This window comes from Staurois parvus, unplaced genomic scaffold (assembly GCF_062004578.1).
Source record: "Staurois parvus isolate SC_StPar_1 unplaced genomic scaffold, SC_StPar_1.0 ptg000415l, whole genome shotgun sequence".
Taxonomy (NCBI): Eukaryota; Metazoa; Chordata; class Amphibia; order Anura; family Ranidae; genus Staurois; species Staurois parvus.
Window position 1 is genome coordinate 4,868,119 of NW_028318211.1, and position 14,572 is coordinate 4,882,690.

Genomic DNA, 14,572 nt, shown 5'->3' on the forward strand with positions numbered 1-14,572 from the left:
TTAGTCAATGTGAAAATTCAAAGAATAACCATATTAAGTTAAAGCACTATTTAAACTTTTTATGTTAGTACAGTACACACTCATGACAAATGAATTTGTGCAGGCTAACAGAGGAATGCCAAAGTAGTAAAATAACATACAAACTAAACCCCAAATTCCCATCCTGCATTCCACTTCCACTGCTTTTTTAATCTCAAATTATGAAGAAATTCAGCTAGTATAAAAAAGTTTGTGAGCATCCTCCTACCTTACTATGACTGTGTTAAAGCTGAGGTTTACTGTATTCATATAAAAGCTTCCCTCTACCCTCCTCCTGATCAACATGAAATCAAAATTTTTGAAAGAAAAGTTTCCGTTTGCAAATACTACCTCTTTGATAACCCAGTGATGTAATCACTGGGTCTCTCAGCCATTCTTTGCTTTTCTGTAAGCTCTTGTTTTATATTAGGCTGGACTGAGAGCTCCAAGATATGGTCTAGGTCTAGGAGGACAGCCTGACCCTGCACGGAGCACCGCTGTCAAGACCCTGTGCACCAATCACCATCGGCAGCACAAATTCCTTTGCTTTAATTTTTTTGGTTCTTAGCAGCTCAATAATATCATAATTTCAACAGGCTGCTTGTGGTCATTCTCTATCCCTATACTGCTGCACACTTTATTGATCAGGTCTTCAGCCACACAGGATTATGATGGTATGTACAATGTATAGCCACATATATCACAGAGTTTTCATTATCCAAATATTTCCATATATACATACATTGCTCAAAAACTTTTTAACCACTAGTTAGGCAACAATGAGATGACCCCCAAAACAGGAATGGTTTTACATATAGTTACATAGTTAGTCTGGCTGAAAAAAGGCAAAAGTCCATCTAGTTCAACCATTTAAAAAAAAAAAAAGTTATAATCCTATACTCAGTTGATCCAGATGAAAGCAAAAAAACCCCAGCAAAGCATGATCCAATTTGCTCCTGCAGGAGAAAGAATTCCTTCCTGATCCCCCAAGAGGCAATCGGATACTCCCTGGACAAACTTTACCTATAAATGTTAGTATCCAGTTATATTATGTGTATCAAGGAAATAATCCAGGCCTTTTTTAAAGCAATCCACTGAGCTGGCCAGAACCAACTCTTGAGGGAGTCTATTCTCTTACTGTGAAGAAATCTTCCCATATTTGGAGATTAAATCTCTTTTCCTCCAGACGTAAAGAGTGCCCCCTTGTCCTCTGTGATGACCTCAGGGTGAATAACTCTACACCGAGTTCACAATATTAACCAATGATGCATTTATACATGTTGATCATATCCCCCCTTAATCTCCTCTTCTCAAGAGAGAATAAATTCAATTATTTTAATCTTTCCTCATAGCTGATCTCCTCCATGCCTCTTTCCAGTTTCATTGCCCTTCTATGCACTTTCTCCAGTTCCCCAATGTTCTTTTTGTGAATTGGTGTCCAAAACTGAACTGCATATTCCAGATGAGGTCTTACTAATGATTTGTACAGGGGTAATATGATATCTCTCTCTCTGGAGTCTATACCTCTTTTAATACAAGAGAAGATTTTGCTCTCTTTAGAAACCGCAGCTTGGCATTGCATGCCATTATTAAGCTCATGATCTACCAGAACTCCCAAATTGTCAGGGAGCCAGACACACAAGGAGGTGCAATTAAAGGTAGGTTTATTTACACAGAAACAAGGCAAGAGACTATGCAAGTCCGACAGCAACAGCGGATGACTTGGTAGGACAGAAGTTCTCCTGCCGAGGTCGTCTTCCAGGATAATCAAGTCGAGAACCAGCGGGAATCATAGCCAAAGCCGGGGTCAGAAGCCAGGAAGAATGGTCACCAGAGCCGGGGTCAGAAGCCAGGAACAATGGTCGCCAGAGCCGGGGTCAGAAGCCAGGAGGAGTCTTAGCCAAAGCCGAGTCGGTATCCAGGAGAGCAAAGGGTTAACTAAACAGGAGCTTGCTGCTGTGCAACAGACAGGACACGAATGCAATGGAAGCTGCAAACAGCAGACTTAAATGTGATAAGCCGCCACTTCCTGGGAGGTGTTGCAGAGGGCTGAAAGTATAAAGGATCCCACAATGCTTTGCAGACCTAAGATGGATGCCAGCACATGGAGCAGCACAAGCCCTGAGGAAAGGTAGGACCTTGATACAGATCCTTCTTCGCCATTGATTCCCCCAGTTGTATCCCCCCCTAGTATGTATGATGCATGCATATTCTTAGCCCCCATGTGCATAACCTTACATTTATCAACATTAAACCTCATTTGCCACATAGTTGCCCAATTAAACAGTGCATTGAGGTCGGCTTGTAAGTTGGAGACATCCTGTAAGGACGTTATTCCACTGCACAGCTTGGTGTTTACATGGGGAAGCCACTGACATTTTTTTTCCCTACTCATCTTTTCTGAGTGTTTTTCACTAGTTTTGTATTTGGCTAGAGTCAGTGTCACTACTGGTAGCATGAGGCAATACCTGGACCCTACAGAGGTTGCACAGGCAGTCCAACTCCTCCAGGAAGCACATCAATACGTGCCATTGCCAGAAGGTTTGCTGTGTCTCCCAGTACAGACTCAATAGCATGGAGGAGATTCCAGGAGACAGGCAGTTACTCTAGGAGAGCTGGGCAGGGCCATAGAAGGTCCTTAACCCATCAGCAGGACCAGTATCTGCTCCTTTGTGCAAGGAGGAACAGGATGAGCACTGCCAGAGCCCTACAAAATGACCTCCAGCAGGCCACTGGTGTGAATATCTCTGACCAATCAATCAGAAACAGACTTCATGAGGGTGGCCTGAGGGTCCGACGTCATCTAGTGGGCCCTGTGCTCACTGCCTGGTACCATAGAGCTTGATTGGCATTTGCCATTGAACACCAGAATTGCCAGGTCCGCCACTGGTGCCCTGTGCTTTTCACAGATGAGAGCAGGTTCACCCTGAGCACATGTGACAGACATGAAAGGGTCTGGAGAAGCCGTGGAGAACGTTATGCTGCCTGTAACATTGTTCAGCATGAACGTTTTGGTGGTGGGTCAGTGATGGTCTGAGGAGGCATATCCATGGAGGGACGCACAGACCTCTACAGGCTAGACAATGGCACCCTGACTACCATTAGGTATCGGGATGAAATCCTTGGAACCATGTCAGAACCTACGCTGGTGCAGTGGGTTCTGGGTTCCTCCACATGGATGTTAAAAACCTGATATAATTTCTTGGTTACTACAGCTGCATATAGATATATGTCATGCCATGTATTTATAGAATATGGACTGAAAAGTAAGCAATACGCTGCAACTATATATAGTTTTTTTTGTTTTGTGCAAATAGCAACGCATAGATTAAGTTGTTGTAAGCTATAGCAGTCATCATATTTTACTTTTTGAAAGCCTTTAAATTGACAAAAGCTGAAATCTTAATGGTGACTATGGGTAATGCCCAGTATTCCTATTCGCATTGCTTTATTATTAAGAAAAAAGACTACGTGTATGATGCACGCAAACAGGTAATTGAAATAATTCCATGTTTCTATCTCCTGAAGAACTCTTAATTTAAATAGTTTTTCCTGTCATGGTATTTATTGCACGTACCTTTTATTTGCTGACAACCCACACTATGCCACTTGATTCAACTACTTCCCCCTGTTTCTGGTAGGTTCTGGAAAATAGTGAGTTGAAAGAGGCAGACCCTGGGCTGAATATTCATAAAGCCTCAGCCAATCCCTGGTCAAGGGGTTGACCAGCAGGGGGCTGAGGTGTGTATAAATAAGCTGGGGCCTGGAATAGTGGAGTTCTGGTCCTCAAGGAGAAGACCCAAACTGAAGGGCTGTTGCCCTTATGGGCAAGTCTTCTGAAGACTGCAAGAGTTTCATCAAGGTTCCTGCTCAGAGAGAGCTGGGGGAGCCTGTCTTTAAAGCTGTTGGGAGCAGTTTGCAGAAAGTCTGTGGAGGATCTGGCCTGGAGGCTCATGGTACAGAGTCTGACTTGTACTGGAAGAAGGCATCCATGTACACAGTGAGTAGAGGCCTGGTAGAGAGATCCTAGTGACTGTTGTTGTTTAACTCTGGGAGAGTTGCTGGCTTAGGGCTGCTTTCATAGTTGGAGTCCTCTGAGCTGTATGTCCAACATCTGATTTCATAAGAGGCCTATGCTGAAGAATTTAATTACTCCTATAGAGTCTTCTCTGTTACTGTTTGCATTACATTTGAAGTATCCCAAGGCTCACCCTACACCCTATCCAAGTTTAACCCGCATTAAATGTCAAAAAGGCACTCTTTGCCTGGGGACCTAGAAGGGAATAGAGCCTAGCACAAAACAGAGGGACTGGTGTGGGGTCTGCACTACAATGTTGTATTGGTGATATGACGTATGCAGGAAAATATGTACTTTCTTTAAAAACAGGAGAGGACTTGTGGCAAATAAGGGAAAAATGTAAGGCTGAAGTTCAGCTTTAGATGTTTATTTGCAGAAATAAGTGAAAAATCCACATTTTTTGTAAGACAATCTGTGCATGCATAGAGAAAAAAATTCTGTTGCAAGCTAAAATCCTGCTAGAAATCAATTTCTTAGGGAGGTAGCATTCATCAGAGAATGAAAGGAGTGGAGGCAGATGGTATATTTCTGAATTTTTAGGAGCAATATGTAAAAGTTGACCTATAATTAGCCACTGCATTCTCTGATGTTTGTTAAAATGTAGAGATCTTAATCTAATCTAGTGTGACATCTAAAAGGAATGCACATGCTAAATGTGTAGGCCCAAGAAAAGTTAATTAAAGGTTATTAATGAGGATTTACTATGAAGTAGACTTCAGAGAGAGGCCTTTGGTCTGGGATCTTTGGCTTTTTCAGGAAGGCCCAGAAAGTGAGAATATGAGCAATGACTAGATAAGAAATCCTGCCTTTTGCTATATTTAGGTGTGCTGGTAAGATGTGCACCTCAGTCTCATTTTGACTGAACTATATCTTGAGATATCCCATCCCTCATCCACATGCCTTATCTGAGGAGGTTGATGTCGATTTTGGAAGTTAGCAGGGTCTGACATTCTTCAACATTAAGCGAGGAGAATTCTGTTTGGTGTTTGTGTAGCACTACCTGTGATATACCCAACCGGGCTTTTAGAGGGGACTGCAGGTTAGCCTCTTGCCTACCATGGGCCCTGGCATCTGAATGGACTCTATTCTTTGGGAGGTGTGTGCCTGGGGGGGACCTTTGGAGTAGTTTTACTTTGGATTCAAGTCCATGTCTCCCCGAAACACACAGACTCTGAGAACTGGAGGATCCAGATCCAGATTTGGGGCCTCTGTGTGCAAACAAGCATTGACTGCTTCAACCCCCTCCTAGAGCAAACGTTAATATAATCAGCTCAAAATAACCTGATGCTGAGGACTCTTACTGTAATTTGTCTATTAAGGTGTGATGTGGTTACCTTTATGTATTTATCCTATTCTTAATTGAGTAGCCTATTGATTGTCTGTTGGCGAGTCCCTCTTGAGCTTCCTACATGATGGGATTAGTCTGGTGTCAACTTTACCTCATTATCTAATCAATGTGGGATGTTTATCCTAATGTGTAATATTTGTTTTATTGTTCATGTAGGGACTGCCCCTATTTCTGAAGTGTATAAAAAAAACAGTATTTCTGTTCAATAAAGAGTTCCAGTTTTGCCCCTAAGCTAGTGTCACCTAGTCTTGGGTACAATGCCCGGCTATAATATCAGGTTCAGTGGCCCAGCAGTGAGGAAGCAGTTCTCTGAAGGAATCACCCAATCGGGGTGACACATGGTCCATCACATTACCCCCTTAAGAGCCTCTGACTATTTTTGGGTTCCCTGTCTTTTCCAAGACTGATTTGGAAGCAGAAACTCCTTATGACACCACTGTAAAACCTTGACCAGGAGAATACCCTGGCCCTTACAAAGTAATCACATAGTTTAAGGTTGAAGTTTGATTGTATTGAGATCAAATAAATGGTGCAAACACAAAATAAACAACAGTAATTGTATATAACTGCTAGACACTCTCCAAGGCTCCGTTAAATTATAAAACAAAGTACCCCTTTGCAGGTCCTGCTGGACCGGAGTTTAAACACCAATTCCCACACTGAGATATCTTTCACAAAAATTAGCTGTAATAGGCTATCAAGAATTTGGGCTAACTCACTTTTGGATTCTCAGTTGTCTGAGAACAGGGTCTTACTAGAAAATGAATACATGAATGCACATTAAAGTCGAGGTCTTTTTTATTTAAGAGCAAGATTTATTGAGGAAAGAAAAAAACACAGTAGTAGGAAGAAACTCCTCCTCTGACTGATGATAGCAAAGTTACAGACAGGGTCCCTTAGTAGAAATGGGGGAAAGCAAGGATCCAAGGGGCAGGAGTGGACTCCAATAGAATTTGTATTACAATAGATAGGGAATTGACTTTATGAATCAAGCTCCTTTATGGCTATAATACACTATATTGTCAAAAGTATTGGGACACCCCTCAAAATCATTGGAATCAGGTATTCCAATCACCTACATGGCACAGATGTATAAAATCAAGCACCAAGGCATGCAGACTGCTTCTACAAACATTTGTGAAAGAATGGGTCACTCTCAGGAGCTCAATGGATTCAAACGTGGTACCGCAGTAGGTTGCCAGCTGTGCAGTAAGTCCATCCATGAAATTTCCTTGCTACTAAATATTCCAAGGTCAACTGCTAGTGGTATAATAACAAAGTGGAAGCAACTGGGAAAAACAGCAACTCAGTCACGAAGTGGTAGGCCACGTAAAATGACAGAGTGGGGTCAGCGCATGCTGAAGTGCCCAGTGCACAGAAGTCGCCAACTGTCTGTGGAGTCAATAGCTAAAGACCTCCAAACTTCATATAGCCTTCTGATTAGCACAACAACAGTACATAGAGAGCTTCATGGAATGGGTTTCCATGCCTGAACAGCGGCATCCAAGCCTTAGATCACCATGTGCAATGCAAAGCTTCGGATGCAGTGGTGTAAAACACGCCACCACTGGACTCTAGAGCTGTTCAGATGTGTTCTCTGCAGTGACAAATCACGCTTCTCTGTCTGGCAATCTGATGGACAGGTCTGGGTTTGGTGGTTGCCAGGGGAACAGTACTTGCCATTGTGCCAAGTGTAAAGTTGTTGGAGGGGGAATTATGGTGTGGGGTTGTTTTTCAGGGGTTGGGGTTGGCCACTTAGTTCGAGTGAAAGGAACTCTTAAGGCGTCAGTATACCAATTCATTTTGGACAATTTTATGCTCCCAACTTTGTGGGAACAGTTTGGGGATGGCCCCTTCCTGTACCAACATGACTGCACACCAGTGCACAAAGCAAGGTCCATAAAGACATGGATGAGCGAGTTTGGAATGGAGGAACTTGACTGGCCTGCACAGAGTCCTGACCTCAACACAATAGAACACCTTTGGGATGAGTTAAAGCAGAGACTGTGAGCCAGACCTTCTTGTCTGACATCAATGCCTGACCTCACAAATGCGTTTCTGGAAGAATGGTTAAACACTCCCATGTACACACTCCTAAACCTTGTGGACAGCCTTCCCAGAAGAGTTGAAGCGGTTATAGGTGCAAAGGGCGGGCCAACTCAATACTTAACCCTACAGACTAAGACTGGGATGCCATTAAAGTTTATGTGTGTGTAAAGGCAGGCGTCCCAATACTTTTGGCAATATAGTGTACGTTGGACATGCGGTATTGACAATATCGCTGTGCACAAAGGCATGTGCTGTAGTCCTGTATTCAGAGTAATGGGAGGGGGCACAGAAGCTGTAGGTATCAGTACTGAATTGGGCTAAGAAGTCTGTGTTGCAGGTGGTAAGCTCCTCTGGGAAATGTAGACTGCTTCTGTATGTCCATGCACAATAGTCCTGCCTTCAGCATACAAGTTCAACAATAGCTTGCTAAATTCAAGTCTGTGATAGCTAAACTGTGGAACATCACCATCTTATGGTTAATCAACATCCTGCAAACAGTAACAGTACAGTGTGTTACATATGGATGCAAAGTATTTGTGTTACCCACATTTCTTCTAGATCACACAAAGCCATATCTTGAGTGCAGTTGTCAATATTTGCTGTGAGCCAAAGCTTATCAAGTTTCTGATTCCCTTCTGAAGCCCATTTTGGAGTGTTCATTTACCAGGCAAGTTGTGAGTGGAGGGCCAACCAGGGTTTCATGTGTAAGGGAAAGCCATTTAAAAGTAGGATAAACCTTGGCAAGTTAAGTCCACATTCTAAGCAAAATCAAACACCAAGCATGGTACTTTACATTTTTGATACAACAAAACAAAGCATTGGCTAAAAGCCACATGTAATTGGGTGAACCAAAGTTTCCTCATTTTCTCCTTGTGATCACAGTAACTATGAATTTGAACCTAAAGTCAAATGGTTCTTCTTTTAGTCACTTTTAATGAGAAAATCATATAAAACGTTTCCAGGAAATTTCTGAAAGTGCCACCAAAGGTACATTTTTACCTTTCTTTTGCTAACAGTTTTTTTTTCACAAAAATACTTCAATCTATTGATTCATTAGTGGAAACAACAGTGTACAGCTGACCTAGCAGTAACCATGACGAAAAATGCACAAAGATTTCAGATGTGACTTTTGTGTTTCAGATGTGTTTGTCATGATTACAGTTGTTACAGTGGTGACCAAGCTGTTATTTTCTAGGACATACAGAACCCTACAGTCATTTCTCAATTTATTTGATTATCTTGACACTCTAGATAAAAAATCTTGTTTTCTGCTGTTTCCAATCAACAGGTATCTTCCAGTTCTGTAGGTCCAGCTGCACTTTGGTCTCAGTGATCTGTCCCTCAACAAACCACAGGGTCTGGTCTATTTAATAATTTAAAAGCCTTGCAGTCCATAATACCATCATCCGTATATCTAGTGTCACAATTATCAAACCCAATGCAATTAAAGGAAACATATAGGGAAGATTTACTAAAACTAGTTCATGCAGAATCTGGGGCACCTGTGCATATTAACCAATCATCTTCTAACTTCAGCTTGTTTAAGCTTTGACAATAAAACCTGAAATCTGATTGGTTACTGGTTTTGTGTGCACCAGTTTTAGTAAATCTCCATAATGGTGTTTTACATACTTGGTTCATAATATTGAGCTTTGTAGACAAAGCAATAGAGGGAGGTCTGTATTTGCGCATCAATTCCAACACACACAAACACACACACACACACACACTAAAGGGATCATACAAAAAAAATTACATGAAAGCAAAGATAAATCAAAAATTAAGGTATTGAAATTAAGGATTACGTTTTTAGTCACACAGTGCATTGTTTTCAATGAATTGCCAATTTATAAGCAGGCCATAAATATGGCAATGTAATGCAGTGATCACACTTTCAATTCTCCTTCTTGTCAAAATCACAAAGCAATTGAAGACATAAAATGGTAGATCACTGAAAATGACACTGCCATAGATTTTCCACAATCTGTCCATAAATCGTATTAAAGCTGTCAATTTTTTGGTAAGTTTCGACTTCACAAACTGAAATCTGGCGTTCATACATTATAGTGGATGGTAGATAGATTTGTTTGTTACAATTCTTGGTGGATAGAAAATGGCTCAGATCAATTTTAGATTGCCATGCGTATGACCAGCTAGAGTTTTTCTTGTGGAACGAACAATAAAGCACAGCTCTGTATGTACGCAAATGTGACTGTGAAAGAATGGGTCGCTCTCAGGAGCTCAGTGAATTCAAGCATGATACCGTGATAGGTTGCCATCTGTGCAATAAGGCCATCTGTGAAATTTCCTTGCTACTAAATATTCCACGGTCAACTGTTAGTGGTATTATAACAAAGTGGAAGCAACTGAGAACAACAGCAACTCAGCCATGAAGTGGTAGGCCACGTAAAATGACAGAGCGAGGTCAGTGCATGCTGAAGTGCACAGTGTGCAGAAGTTGTCTGCAGAGTTAATAGCTAAAGACCTCCAAACTTCATGTGGCCTTCAGATTAGCAAAACAGTGCGTAGGCAGGCATCCCAATACTTTTGGCAATATAGTGTACATCAAACTTGTCTCTTTTGTCTTCATCTAGAAAAATAAATGAAAAGACTATATATTCCCTTTAAAGTTTACTTACCTGTAATAAGGTACAGTATGTCCTGTAGAAGCCTGTAGAAGTCTTCACTGCTGGTCTGCCCCATCCTCTTCCTGCTGCTAAACTTCTGGTACTGTGAGATTAAATACCTTTGAGTCTTCTGTGAAGCTCTGTGAAAAAGTTCCCAAGGAGGCCCCGCCCCCTCCTCCTCCATTAAGAAAAGTTCTTTCATTGAACACACTGCCTGCAACATGATCTGTGAATGGGGGAGAGAATACAGTGGCTGATCAAATTCTCCCCCATTCACAGAATGTGTTATAGGTAATATAATCAATTATAGAACTTTTCTCATTCGGAAGGAAGGGGGCAGGTCCCTGTCCAGGAAACTATTTAATGCTGTTCTGTCTGAATACCCAAAGCTAATAACCGTTAGCACCGGATGTTCAGCAGTAGGAAGAGGACAGGGCATCACAGCAATGAAGATTTCTCCGGAATCCAGCAACCTGCAGAATGCGGGGCATATGTCATTACAAGTAAGTGATATGGCTAAAGCTGTTTGTTTTTTTTTTAGCTAAACTTCAGCTTTACTTAGTATTATGTGTATTATTTGGAATGTTCAGGTATTTCAGTAGGTTAGCTTCACCTATTCATGGACGATACATTAGAATGATTCTGTCATTTGCTGGGTCCCAGAGACTAATTGATAATATACCATAGTCTTGGACTAGACCATGTATTGTTTCTGAAAATAAATAAAAGTAAAAATCATATTTAAAATTATTGGAATCAGAAAATAGGATTGCGGAACCCCATTTGGGATCCTGAGCAAAGAGCATAACACCAAGGCTTTAGATATTATCTGCTAAACTTACATCAGGTTGTGTTTTTACTCTTTAATATGATAATGAAACTCTTTCCATATCTGCTGCAAGATAATGAGCAGTTCTGATGTTGATTTTATCACTTTGAGCTTTTCATACCGCTGCTGTTTTTTTACATGACGGCAGTTGGTATCATAGCAACCAGGTCTACAAGTGTTTATAGAACGCTAGTAACTACATACCTCTTCCAAATCTTGGCACTGGTTTATGGAAGTTATGGATGTGTGTTAATTAAAATATTAATAATGAAACACATGGATGATTTTATATTTTTAGAATCTGTTTGCATGTGACACAGATTCTTTTAGGAAAATATTTAGTATAATTCACAATTTCTCATCAACACCAGAAAAAAATATTCTGATGTAATTTACAAAGAAGAGTACATACGAGATCTAGTTGCAACATATATAACTCCTAGGGTGATGCTGTGCTCAAAGTTCTTCTACTTCTAATACCTTTGTGGTCTCAAGGAACCCCTTCTAAAAATGACTATATCTACAACTCATGATACATTAGTGTGACAGTAAGTGGGAAGAATGTTCCTTACATTGGTGGTTAATGGAAAGAATGACCCCCTTACAGATAGCTTAAAAGGTCAATGGTGTCAGTGGGAACTTATTTGAGAGGCTGGAATTGCTCATTGCTCACAGAACCCCTAGCAACCTCTGGAGAAACCCCAGGGTTCCATGAAACCCTGGTTGAGAAACCCTGTTTTAAAGGGTTTATGTAGCTCCAATTCACAGACCCATTGAAAGTTATCATGTGTTAAAAAGATGTAGTTTCACATGTTGTGGGACCCTCAAAGCTGCTTTTGGAAGAACTTAAAAGTGATTCTAAAGGCTTAAATTAAAAAAAAAAAAAAAAAAAAGGAAGAAACTCAATCATGTCTATACTTACTTGCCCTGTGCAGTGGCACTCCTGGCCCCTCCCTCCTGTCGGGTGCCCCCACAGCAAGCAGCTTGCTATGGGGGCATCTGAGCATGCTCACTCCCCAGCCGCTGCTCCGAGTGTCCATTCACACATTGAGCCGCAGCTCGCCAATGGCTCCCGTTGCCTCAGCCAATGAGGAGAGGGAGCCCTGGGATAACCAAAACTCCAGTGCACATCGCTGGATCGAGATAGGGCTGAGGTGAGTATAGGGGGGAGGGGGCTTCTGAACAGGGAAAGTTTTTCACCTTCATGCATAGATTGCATGAAGCTAAAAAACCTTGAGTCTTTACAACCACTTTAATTTAGCTGATTAAGAGAGATATATCACTGAAAGGGGCTTTTACAAGCCCACAGCTTTTTTAACGTGTTAATGTACTCTGCTTTAGTTGGATATCTGTAGTAGAAATAAAACAAAATGAATTATTTTTTTCCTTTCGTAACAGAATGATCTTCTTCACACTGGTGTTTAGAACAACCCCATGAACAAGGAATAAAAACAATGTTTTGGAGGCATTGTGATTCTACTACTTTTACAGTGTGCTCCTGTGGAGTGATATGTAGAAATGATCAGGTCCTAGGCTTATGCAGGCCATAGAAAGGTCAAAAATCGGCCGATTTGCGCACCGTTAATGGGTTAATTGGTCGGGGTTTTGGCACTTTTTTTTATTGGTGAAGTTGGAAAAAAATCAGACGTTTTTGCCGATCGACCAATTTTCCCGGCAATGATGTGCAAATCGGCCGATCTTTTTACCGATAAAAAATCTGCGCATGAGCCGTGGCCTGCAAGAAGAAGAAAAAGAAGAATAAAAACAATAAAAAGAAAAAGAAGAAGAAAAAGAAGAAGGAAAAGAATAAAAAAAAAAAGAAGAAAAAGAAGAATAAAAAGAAGCATAAGAATTCCAGTCCACTATTATATTTGACATGAAAAAGTATTGCGGTTGCTCTAATGTATCCATTTGTATTTGAATAAAAACATCTGTATCCCAAATGGATACAAATAGATACATTGTTGCAACCGCAATTCTTTTTCATGTCAAATATAATAGTGGAGCTCTCTGCAGGGACAGAAGTAATTAAATGCCGGCCGTAGACAGGACGAAAATCGGCCGATTTTTTTTACCGTTGGTGGTAACATCGGCCTATTGAACGACCGATTTTTTGTTTTTGTTTTTTTTTTTAAAACGGCCGGTTTTTGCCCCGTCTATGGCCTGCATTAGTGCTGAACCCCAGCTGTCACTGACAAGCAAGGGTTACTCTGGTAGAAGCCGCCAACACCTGATAGAGTTAGGTTAAACAGCTACTGTCTGTGTGGCATTTTAAAGTGGAACTAAGTTCAGGATTACTCACCTCTGTTTCAATGGTCCAACATCTGTGAGGTCCCTTGCTGGGCATTCGCATGTTCAGGTGGCATTAATTTCAATGGCATCTGAAAACACAGGGCATTTTTTCTTTCTATTTACGTGTGAAAAACGCACCGAAAACAAAATTGCAGGACGCACGATGCCCAAACAAGGTTCCAGAACCGTTTTTTAGTGTCGTGTATCCCTTGATTTTGTTTGAAATGTCCTAGTGTGAATGGAGTCTAAAGCCCAACTTCAGAGGACTAAGAAATTATTCCTTAAAGCAGGGCTGTGCCTGCACTGCAAGGGCTCATTTAGGGTTAGGGGTACAATAAATGAAGATTTCCTTACTTCATTCTCAGCTCTTCCCTGCTGCTAGTCAAGTCCCTGAAGCCTCTTCTCCTGACATCAAAGAAAAACAGGGTACATAGCCCTGCATTGGATGTGTTAATGCTGAGGGATAGTCCTTTGCCGGAGTATGGGGGAGCAGAGAATCGGGCAAATAAAAGTGCTCTCCTAGACAAAGCAAGCAATTAATAAAATTTTACTTTTCCAGAGTTGGGCTTTAAACAGGGCTGCTGTTAGAAATCACGGGGCCCCATACAGCCTGATAGGGCCCTGCTCCATTCAGAAAATATCAAATGATATTCCTACTAAAATGCCATGCCTGTGATGCTCAGCCATGGCAGACATTATACCCTCATCAAACAAGACCTATTCAGGTGAATAGTGCTGCTCTGGGGTTAAAACAGGTAGTAGTGTCAGTCAGATGCTCTCTGAAGAGCAATCCAAATGCTGACTGTAAATTGTAAACTATGTATGCTGTGTTCCTGCTCATGTAAACAAGCCCTTCATTTTTAAATTATTTTAAATTTTTTCACTTTTTTTTTTAGAATGTTATTTTATTTCTGTATTTTACATTTTTTTTTAACTGCCATGTTGGGGGGGGGGGGGGGGGGGGGGTTGGTGCAATATCAGGGATCTAAACAGACCCCTGATGTCTCACATTTGAGACTGAGATAGGGAAAGGGGAAAGGGCACACAGGGGAGACTAGCAGGTCTGAGGTGGAGGGGGGAAGGGGGTGCGCACAGAGGGCTGGACAGCAGAGGGGTGGTATGATCAGAGTGATGGGGGCACAGATGCTAGAACCGATCCCCCTGTGGTGCAGCTGGAGGGAGAGCTCCAGTAATAAGGCAGTTCAGCTGGCCCTCTTGCTCAGCAGGTGCCGGAGCTCCCCTTTTGAACTGATCAAAAAAAATGAAAAACCGTAGAAAATGTTAAATCAACAAAACATGAAACTGCTAAGTTTCTTTAAATTTGCAAAAAT